Source organism: Rutidosis leptorrhynchoides, chromosome 4 (assembly GCF_046630445.1).
Source record: "Rutidosis leptorrhynchoides isolate AG116_Rl617_1_P2 chromosome 4, CSIRO_AGI_Rlap_v1, whole genome shotgun sequence".
NCBI lineage: Eukaryota > Viridiplantae > Streptophyta > Magnoliopsida > Asterales > Asteraceae > Rutidosis > Rutidosis leptorrhynchoides.
Window position 1 is genome coordinate 364437935 of NC_092336.1, and position 12268 is coordinate 364450202.

Genomic DNA, 12268 nt, shown 5'->3' on the forward strand with positions numbered 1-12268 from the left:
CAAAGGGTTGCATGAAAGTCTTCCATTAGCATTTGATCATTTCCCACATACTCGGGGCAAAAACGTGCCTTGGCGAGAAAGTTGGTTTTGAGAGTGTTTAGGTCCAAAGACCCTTGACGCATGTTCCTTAACTCATTTCGCAATTTGGAAAGATCCGCTTGCGTACGATATTCAAGGAAAAACTCTTTCTTGAACTCCGCCCATGATAAACCTACAAACGCCGCATCACCCACCATATCAATCTTACCATCGAGCCAATCTTTAGCATGGCCCCTTAACAAACTAGTAGCAAGCCTCATTTTCTTCTCGGGTGGGCACTCGGTAGTGCGAAAACAACCTTCAACATCGGAAATCCAAGCGGCACTTTTCATGGGGTCGGGATCCCCATGAAAGTGAGGAGGCTTAGTCACCAAGACACATTTTGAGGTCTAGGAAACCTCCTTTCAACTTATTCTTTGACGGCATTGGTCATTCGTTCTTGAATCATATCGACAATTTGTTCCAAAACCGACTCTTCGAATATTTGTTTAACCCTTCATGAGAAAACCGAAATATAGTTTTCTAAAGCGGTCTCAATCTTGATAGTCATCTCATCTTCCTCCACATGAGAGGGACCACCATTGCCATTCGTATTCGTTCCGTTTCTCATCTTCATTCTAAAGATTAAAAATGGATTAGACATCACTAATAATTTAATACACATATGTACCTATGCACATGACCGCACACACACCCCATCTAGCTCGATACTTGTCGCACATCCTTGCTCGACTTGACTTGCAACCGTAATAGTGGTTGCGACTCACTATTACGCTCACATGCTGTGCCATGCTCAAACGTATCACAACCATCTTGCTCGATGTTCAAAACAATAACACACGATTAGTAACATCATAACATAGCATAGTTGTCCACTTATGCATCAAAGAACTAATCAAACCCCGCACTGACCCGTAATCCTACAAGTCCCGCATATAATTCAACAACATAAAAGTCTAAGTCTAGGCTCCTATCTCAAGTCGCCTAAATCCCTTAGACCATGCTCTGATACCACTTGTAACAACCCAACCCGTAATCCTTACGATAATTTTTTTTATACAACACAATTACATGCCAAATAAATATGTAACCCATTTCATGAGTTCCATTTAAAACGCACAACAATTAATTGTTTACAAAAGGCACGAGGGCCACGAATAAGGTTTAGTACAAGTTTGACCCATTACAAATGATAGTTTATAATCCAAACGACGTTCCGAGCATGGTTTGGGACTAAACTACCCAAAAACTAGGCCAACTTCCAAAAGCTCCAACATAACAACAACAATGGACACCTAGTGCCGAACGACCCCTTGCCCTTGTCCACGCCTGCATCTAAAAAGATAAACTACGAGAGGGGTAAGCAAAGCTTAGTGAGTAGAATATATATACATGCATATAAGACTTACCCACATGCATCCACGATATCATATAATGCACACAATCGTATAAAATCTCGATAAATAAGCTAATATTGTCAAAACGTACAACTAGCCACATTAATAGCATAAATATCATAATCATAAATCAAATGCTAGCATCATCAACTATAAACCATGGTTAACCAAAATTATTCTCCAGGGGAATGACTTCGCGAAATAAGTCATCGATGTTCATAACAACCGTTAGCTCCCAAACCCGGCTATGGTATACTAACCCCCGAGGTGTTCCAAAAACGGCTATGGCATCACCCCCAAGTTTTCCCAAAAATGGCTATGGCATCACTTGATCAACATGTGAGTAAAACACGGCTATTACTCACAATCTTGTACACAAACACGGCTATGTGGACAAATAACACGGATAACAACGTGGGAGTAAAACACGGCTATTACTCGCCACTATATGCACAAACACGGATATGTGCATAAATAAAAAACGTAGACAAAAACGGCTATGTCCCGCAACTATGGTCACAAAACGGCTATGTGACACCATCAATACGGCACATAAATCATATACATACATATATAGATATTCCACTCACCTCAAGTCTCTTGTGAAAGCTAACCGACCTTGCAACCCTTCAATGTAATGTACCTATTACATTATGCATTTATTAACATACAATCTAGTTGAATTAAATGCCAACTTCTAACCCTTGAGCATTTAATGACCCGATTTCATTAAATGACTCAACTACCCAAAACCGCCCATTAATGACCATTCCTTGTCATAAATCACTAAAAGCTAGTGATTAGGGTCTATTAACATCAACTAACATAAACTTGGTGTAATTCATACCCATTTTACCCAATTAGGTCAACTTTGATTCATATGACCCATTTTAACTCTTACACTTGCAAGCTTAGTCAAACATGACCCAATTAACATCATTCAACTTTAAACAAGTGTTTTAATGATTACAACACCATTAAAACTTACAAACCTCATTTCATTAGACCAAACCCTAGATTATGGTAATTAGGGTTTCCTTTCAACAATCTAACCCAAAATCCACCCATTTAACCCTCAAATGGGTCACACAAGTTTCATATGAACCAAACCCTAGCTTAAACTAAATAAAACTCAAAACTTAAAGTTGAGACTTACCAAAACTATCCTCTTGTAGCTAATAGCAAGGAGAACAACTTTAATTCTTGCTCCTAGGATTGATTCACAAAACTTCTTCTTCAAATCTCAAGTTTAAACCAAGTGGATTTTAAGTTTTGAGAGGAAATTATGAAAGAAAATGGAAAAGAAATGAGAAATATAGAATAAGTGGTTGATATTAAAAGCTCCCATCAGATCTACACGCAAAAACACCAAATTGCCCCTAAAACCCTTTTCAATTTGGGCAGAAATAGGAGTCAGAACTGCAGAGGCGCCGCGGCGCGGCTCCTTTGTCGCGGCGCGACATAAAGAAGGAAAAACAACCCTTCTTAACTCAAGTTCTGATCTGGATTTTCTTTCCGTGTCGCGGCGCGATCCCGTTTGCCGCGGCGCGGCGTTTGCCTTTTCCTGGTCACTTCGAAAGTTTAACATAAAACAAAGGTTCAAACATATATATATATATATATATATATATATATATATATATATATATATATACACACACATATACACTTATACGACAACTAACACCGTAGATCATTTAATCACATAACGAACAAGTTTTAAGCGTACTATTGATTAAGTACGTACCTTTATACGCGCACGGGAAAACGGGGTGTTACAACTAGGATTGTAACATCCATGTTACATCCGTCCCACATCGGTTGGAGAGGGGAACGAAGCATGCCTTATAAGGGTGTGGAGACCTTTCCTAGCATGACGCGTTTTGGGACCACAAGCGCAGCAGATCCCATGAGAACTCTGCAGTTAAACGTGCTCATGCGAGGGCACTACCAGGATGGGTGACCTAATGGGAAAGTGCTCGTCGTGTGTGGTTGCCAAGAAAAATACGTGCGCCTACGGGCAAAGCGGACAATATCATGCTACGGGGAACGTGTTACCAGGGATGTTACAGATGGTATCAGAGCCAGGCCCCGGACCAAACGTGCACAGTGAGGACGTTGTGTCCCATTGAGGGGAGGATTGTAACATCCGTGTTACATCCGTCCCACATCGGTTGGAGAGGGGAATGAAGCATGCCTTATAAGGGTGTGGAGACCTTTCCTAGCATGACGCGTTTTGGGACCACGCAGATCCCATGAGAACTCTGCAGTTAAGCGTGCTCATGCGAGGGCACTACCAGGATGGGTGACTTCCTGGGAAAGTGCTCGTCGTGTGTGGTTGCCAAGAAAAATACGTGCGCCTACGGGCAAAGCGGACAATATCATGCTACGGGGAACGTGTTACCAGGGATGTTACACATGTTCAATTGTTACATGTTCAAAAGGCGCATACAACATAGTTAAAAGTTTACATAACCATTCGGGTTCAAAGACCCATTTTACAATTCCCAAAAATATAAGTTTTGACCAATTAGTTTAAGTTCCAAACATCACTAGAGCATGGGTTTGGGGTTAAACTACCCAAACATTAGGTCGAACTTCCCAAAGCATTCCACTAGGCACTAAAGGGGAAACGCCTAGTCCACAACTTTACCCATACCACGATCCGCTCCTGCATCTAAAAATGTAAACAACGAGAGGGTAAGCTAAAGCTTAGTGAGTAAAATAAATATGTACATGCATATACAATTTACCTACTCGCATCCACGACTCATACAACGCATATAATTGCATATCATTTCATAACAAGAGCTAGTATCGTCAAATTGTACAACTAGCAACCTCATTAGCATAATAATCATAATAATAATGAAATGCTAAACATCAACAAGTATAAACCATGGTTAACCAAAATCATAAGGGAATGACCTCGCAAACGAGTCATCGATGTTCATAACAGCCGTTAGTGCCTAAAAACGGCTATGGTATGCTAACCCCGAGGTGTCCCAAAAACGACTATGGTATCACCCCCAAATGTACGAAAAACGGCTATCGCAACACTTAATCAACGTGTGAGTAAAACACGGCTATTACTCACAACCATGTGCACAAACACGTCTATGTGCACAATTAATACGGGCAAATAAATCATATCCATATATACATAAATATTCCACTCACCTTATCGTCTTGGTGAGGTTTCCAACAACAAACTTGCAACCTTCAAAGCAAGTCACCTAATGCAATTAATGTCCAATTAATTCACATAACAAGTTGGACTATTTACAACTAACCCCACTTGTGCATTTATGACCCAAAAGGGTATTTATGACTCACTTGCATTAGAATCGCTCAAACAAGGTCAAAGGTCACAACTAATCACTAAAATCTAGTGATTAAGGTATAAGACTTCCATTAATACAAGTCTAGGGTATTTTCATACCCAATTTATCCACTAAGTCAAACTTACCCATTTGACCCATTTCAAGTCAACCATGAACCCAATAACACTTTTTCACTAATAACACAAGTGAGCTAGCGATTTTTACAACAAGATTGCATCATAATCCCTAGGTTAACAATATCAATGCTTGTTTATAAATCTTTGAGTTTCCAAACAACAATTTTACCCAAGTTCACCCATTTAACAAAGAAAATGGGTCTTACACCAAAACCCATAACCAAATCACTAGCCATAAATCAAATAAGAGTTGAAACTAGGAATTAACACTTACCACTACTACCAAAATGTAGCTAGAGATGTAGTGAACAACTTAATGCTTGGGTTTAGACACGAAACGGGTTCCTTCTTCACTAAATCGAGCTCTCTCTCACTATAACTCTAACTCTCCCTAGAATGAAAGTGTGTAGGTGGAAGAGTGAGAAATGAGATAAGGATAAGCTTTGGATCAGTTCTGATGGTCTCAAACCATTCACAAAGTAAAAAGACCAAAACACCCCGAAAAGTAAGCATTAAAAATCGAATTAAATACCAGATCTGCACACGGGTTGCGTTACTCAAATGTGATACATACTACCAAAACGCGATAGGTTGATCAGGGATGGGGTTTTTTGAGTTGTCGCATTTCAGGCATGCATGTCGCGTTCCGCGACATACCAAAACAGGATACTCCTTTTCTAAACGCGATAGATTACCAGTAAGCACCCCAAACTTAAATCTTAAACCATTTTAAGTCATATGTAACTATGTAGATGCGTTTTAAAGATTAATTACGTACCTTTGGACTACGTGAGATGTCCCAAGTGACTTTAAGAAAATGGGTGTTACAGTAAGCCTCCCTTTCATCTAGATTCATTCTTCTGATGTTAGGCTTACACCTTGTAGCTGAGTCATCTTTCCAAGTGGTATGCTTATCATTCTTCTTGGGGGAAGATAGAGGATATACAAAAGGTGATTCTGCTATGCCAGAAGGACCCACTGATTCAAAGTCAATACGTTCATCCAGTGTCCTGTCAAAATAAGCAAGAGTCCGTGCAGGTATTGGTGATTTAATGAAAGTTGAACTACCCCTGCCTCAGACTGTCAAATCAGCAGCAATAGAATCAATATCATCATTAGCTCCCAACCCATCCATCTTAGCTGGGTCTTCAGATCTTGTATCACCCAACATCATACTTCTGGCTGGGTCTTCTATCACAGCACTCCTTGCTGTATCTTCAGTACCAGCTGACTGATTAGTATCAGTTGGCACAACTGCTGCAGTATCTTCACTATCTGCCTCAAATAAGGGCTCTTTCCTTAGGGGCTGGTTGTCCCTAGGGGTAGATTTTACCCTTTATTTATCGATTGGCTTGGGTTCAGCTAGTGGTTCTAGTGTTGATACTGGTTCTTGTAGAGACAGATATGGAGTGATTGCAAGATACTCCCCCTCAGCAGCAGACATATCTGTCTCTACTGGTTTCTCTTCATCATCATCTAGGTTGATGAATTCTGCTGACTGTTGTGGTGCAGATGGCTGAGCAAAAGATGCAGGTCGAGAAGGTTGGCTAGTTTTCAACATAGCATCCAACCATTTCATAAATACATCAGCTCTTTCTCCTCCTAACCTAGTCGAATTCATATATCTTTGCATATCTTTAGGTGTTATTTTTAATTCTATCTGCTCGCTCAGCATATAGTTTTGCCTTCTTTCTATCATACTTCACCATGAACTTAGCATTTTTTTAAAGAATCCCTCTTGTATTTGTCTATGCTAAGCAGTTCATCATGAATATCAAGCTTTTCAGGAGTAAGGCTTCTTCTATGCTCTATTCTATGTCTTTTTGAGCAGCATAGGCCTTAAATTTAGCATTGAAGACATCATTTAAATCCTGCTGTCTCTTCATATGCCTCTCCATTTTTCTTTTCATCTTTCTTTCAATAGTTTTAGAGACAACAAAAGATTCAGCTACAGCCAGTCCAGAAATATCACTGGGCTTACTGCCAGAACCAATATCATCCACAGATGTGGCAGGCATATTGGGTTGAGATCGAAGCAGCTTTCACCTGCTTCAGTATGAGTGTTGCTGGCTTAGGGCCAGTTTCTTGATCAACACCATCACGATCACGATCACCATCACCATCACCATCACCATCACCATCACCATCTCTCCTTTGCTATTTAGGAGCTTTCTCATGCTCATGTTCCCCCTCAGATTATTTTCTCTTCTTATGTTTCTTAGATTTCTTCTCCCCCTTTTTATCATCAGCAGGGGCAGAGGCAGAGTCTGGGGAAACACACGCATCAAGATCACTATCTGACTCAGGAACAGAAAAAGCAAAGTTGTTTCAGTCAGCATCAGCAGGAGACAGATGTGCACCAGGGTTAACACCATATTGCCTGAGACACAGGTTTAAAGATTTGACTTCATTCCTAGCAACACCCATGGCCATTTGATTTATGCTAGCTCTAACATCAGCTTGAAGAGCAGCCATGCATTGCATTGTCTCCACCAAAGTAACATAAGCAGAAGCAGGAATCATGGTAGCCATATGCTATTCCTGTGACTTCAATCTCTCTTCTAATACCATGTTCTCTTCATTTAGAAATTGATTCCTTCGATTAGCAGCATCGAGTCTTGCTTGAAGACGGGTAATGTGATCAGTATACTCGTTGTGAGAGATGATTCGCTGCTTAAGTTCATCTTCTTCTTTATAGTAGCGGTGAATGGTATCAACTACTAGATCTGCAAAGGCAGTAACTTGCTTGAGCTGGGTTTCAATAGCAGACGTGGTAATACAACCAGCCCTTCGAATAGCTTCAGCCATGCAGACCTGATTGTTTTGGTGATATTAGGTGTGATTCTGGCCTCGTCGTAGTATTTTATGCATAATACTAATAATAATAATAATAATAATAAGATTAATAATAATAATATTAATCTTAATAATAATAATAATAATAATAATAATAATAATAATAATAATAATAATAATAATAATAATATAATAATAATAATAATAATAATAATAATAATAATAATAATAATAATAATAATAATAATAATAATAATAATAATAATAATAAATACTTACGGAGTAATAATGAAATGAAATCAGAAGCAGAATGTCCGAGCTTTTATAGATGTGGCCTGAAAATCGTCCCCATGCGATCGCATGGGTCTGAGGAGCATTGGCCATGCGATCGCATGGCCTGAGGTTCCAGCTCACATATTTTTGTTTTCTTGTTTGTCGACATAATTTAAATATTAATATATAATATATATAATTTATATAATTAATTATATATTATATTAAATTCACGTGCATAGTTGACTTGTAATTTTTGTTCCGATATGTCGTACGTCGTCACTCGACTTATGTCCCGGTTTCGGTTTTTCGAATGTCCTTTCGTACATTTAGAAAACTTGCATTTTACATTTCGTGTCACTTACCTTTGTCAAAATATAGCCTTAAATTATCCATAAACTATACCACTCAAAGTATATCTTAAACATTCGAGTGTTTTGGTCCTTTACTTCTATAAATCATCGTCTCACTATTTGTTAATATATATATAATATATACATTTTCATTTTGAAATAGTGTTTTACCGTAGCAAAGTTTTTTTACTGTAGCAAATAGTGATTTTCGAAAACACTGTAGCAATTCGAAAATACTGTAGCAAATTAGTGTTTTACTGGTTCATCTTAAACGTTTTAGTTAACTTATCTAAATATTAATCGAATCAATAATTGAATATTAATATCGTTTACTAAATAAATTGAAATCATATATATATATATATATATATATATATATATATATATATATATATATATATATATATATATAGATATATGCACATTAAGTTATATATATATTATTCTTGAATCTTCGAGAACAGTCAAAGAATAATTGATTACATGAATATAGTTCCAAAACTTTGAGACTCAACATTACAGACTTTGCTTATCGTGTCGAAAACATTAAATCATTTAAAGATAAAGTTTAAATTTGGTCAGAAATTTCTGGGTCATCACAGTACCTACCCGTTAAAGAAATTTCGTCCCGAAATTTAAGTGAGGTCGTCATGGCTAACTATAAAAATGTTTTCATGACGAATATGAGTTGATAAATAGAATTTTATCACCGTTGAATAATATGGATAAAACAATCCGATTTCTCGAAGCGTATGAGAGAAATTATCGTAAGAGAATGAAATGAAGGAATAGAGATTCGTCTTAATTTTTAACATAGTAACGATTGATTTTCTGGAATTTAAGGAATAGAAAATCTTCATAATCTAAATAAGATTTGATTCTTCAAAATTTTAGGAAATTAAGATTTCCTTTAAATACGTAATCTGCCTCGATTGTTATGTCTGATATTTTGCTATAATTTAACCACTTCCGTTTCATTATTTTCACCACTCCTACATCTTCTTCCATATTTCATACTTCCAAAATATTGTAAAATGCTTAATCCGGTTCGGATTCTTGTTATTTTCTTGGCTACCGTATCCTTCATTCTTTTTTTTCATCTGCCACTAGAGGAAGTTATTTTCTTCTACTATTACCTTGGGGTTATAGTATTTTTCATTATCCCGTGTCTTTATATTGGTATACGCATTGATATAAACGGTTTGTAATATATGTGTTGTTGTCAGGCTTTATATTTTCCCTTATATTTAGGAGCTCCATGCTTTCGTTTTTCCTTCCCGACTTCAAGTCAAGCGAATAATGGTCCAGAATTCGTAGCTATACATTTCGGAATGAACATAGTTAATGTTCTAAGAAAGAAATTGTAATGACAAGATCTTGATATATTTAGAGATTAAATAGAATGAAAGAGTTATGTAACATGGTTCATGATGAGGGTGTGATCTGTGAACCTTTATCACGTTCTATTAGAAACTCAGCATGACTTACTGTAATATAATCACGTTGATCAAGTGTCATTATATTATACTAAATCATGCTTCAGTTCCCAACACTGCTTCAAAATATTCATAATTTAAACTCGAAGGTTTACAGAATATAGAAACTAAATAGTTTCCTTTATGATGAAATAAAGATAACGCGAGGAGATAAATGATTTCAGATAAGGATAGTTATGAAAATACCTTCAGAAATATCTAGGATATTTATAATGAAATATACGATGATATCTTAGAATTTCTTATATCGAAGGATGATGAAGAAGATTTGTCCATAAAAGTTTAGAGTCAGGAGCAAGGTATTCGTTAATATCTTCAGTAGATACTGAATCATTTGGATTCTTTAAAGGCAGGTTTAGTCTTTGTGATTTGTCCACAGCCTCCTTCATGGTCTGCTCAATCTGTTTTTCAATTCCAAACATTCTCTTTTTCTCAGCTTTACCACCATACTATTCTTTATCATCAAACTTTTGACTGTTAAGGTTGTTTACAGTTTTTGCAGCTTCATCAGCATTATTCCAATTTCAGAGAACTAGTTTATAGTTTGGGATATTTTTCAGAAACTTCACATTCGAAGTGTGTAAGTCTAGAAGATAGACGTTATCTATATATAACTGTTGTCATAGAAAATGCTGCGAGATTCAAAATACTGATTGCTAATTCCCGGTGGTTGGTATGGCAATTATTGTTACAAGATGTGGATGAGTACATGATAGGGTTTCAATGAGTATAAGGATTTTTTGAAAGGTCAAGGATTAATAAGGTTGTTGGTAAATTTACTGCTAATGTGGTGGAACATGAAAGGTTCCCAGTAACAAAAACGTATATGCCAAAGTTACAAGTCTGAAAGGTCATCGTTGACTGCTTGAACGGTTGATAATACTGGATACTTTGAAAAGGAATTGCAAGGTTATTTTCGGTAAAAACAATGCTAATGGATCTTGCACAGATTTAAAGTCAAAGTATAGTTTTGAAAGATGTAGAGATTTAAAAGTGATGTTACCGGTTCAGAGTTATGACTTGGATTCTGATCCGTCAATATCATAATATGTAATTGAATTTGTATGAAAACGATTGTATATCGTTGTGAGCATTGTTAATAATTTTTGAATCAAAGTTGAAGAATGTACAGTATAACATATTAATTGTGAACTTATATATTTTCCGGGTATTACCTACCCGTTAAAGATTTCACAATTAATATTTTGTACAAAAGAATTTTTATTACCGTCTTTTTGAAAATATATATATGTATATTTTCTTCAGATGTAATACAGATTTAATGAGTTAATATCATATTAAACTCATTTGATCTTTTTTTTTTTTGGCTTGACTTAGAAATGATTAATCTCTAAAACATTAAAGATTACATAATCTTTACGGAGTATTTCGCTAATGTAATCGATACTTCAATATTTATTCTTATTCCTCGGTGAAGGATGTTGATGCTCGTGGAATTTTTGTGAACCTTACAAGGCACATATGATGTTTTCTGGAAAGTTTCGAGTACATCGAAAATGAAAATGTAAGATCAATTATGTAATTGAATAATACACTTGGTTTATTATGAAATGGAATTCATTGAGTTGAAATAGAGATTGTAGTTAACGATGGTTAAGTCGTTAACGAAGGATGTACATCATAGAATATTAGTAATATGAATTAACCGAGTAGTACCTACCAGTTAAGATTCACATGTAATAGCTTAGTACGAAAAGATTTATTTTGATTTCAAAATTCATATATATTAAATATACATAAAATTTCTTCAGGGGAAATGAGTTAATACTTCATCGGTTATTGTTGCTGGTATTTCTTGGTAACTACGGTGCGTATGACGTTGATGCTCGTGGAACAGATTGTGAAGTTGAGGTTTGTGATGTGGATGTTGTTGGTGGTGGTAATGGTAATGTTGGTGTTGTTGTCTGTGGTACTATTGATGCCGGTGATGCTGCTGGTGATTGTAACCTTTGCACCATATTCTCTAAAGCCACTACCCGAGCGCGAAGCTCGTTGACTTCTTCTACTACAATGGGATGATTGGCGGTTCGGACGAGCAGATGAATAAGATCCAGAATTTGAGATAGTATATTATCGTGACGAGATACTCTGGAAATGAGAGAGAAAATGGTGTCTCGAACAGGTTCGCCGGTAAGTGCTTCAGGTTCTTCGCCAAGAGGGTAATGTGGTGGATGGAAAGGATCGCCTTCTTCTTGTCTCCAATGATTAAGTAAGCTACGAACCCATCCCCAATTCATCCAGAATAGGTGATGGCTGATTGGTTGATCCATTCCGGTTACACTGTCTTCGGAATTCAGGTGAATATCCATATCGAAATAGCTGTCAGAGTTTAAGGAATTTGAACTAGATACGGGATCCATCTTGTATAATTAGGGAGATGATTTTTGATATGAATTAGATTATAGAATTTAGTTTGGTATTCTTCAATACATA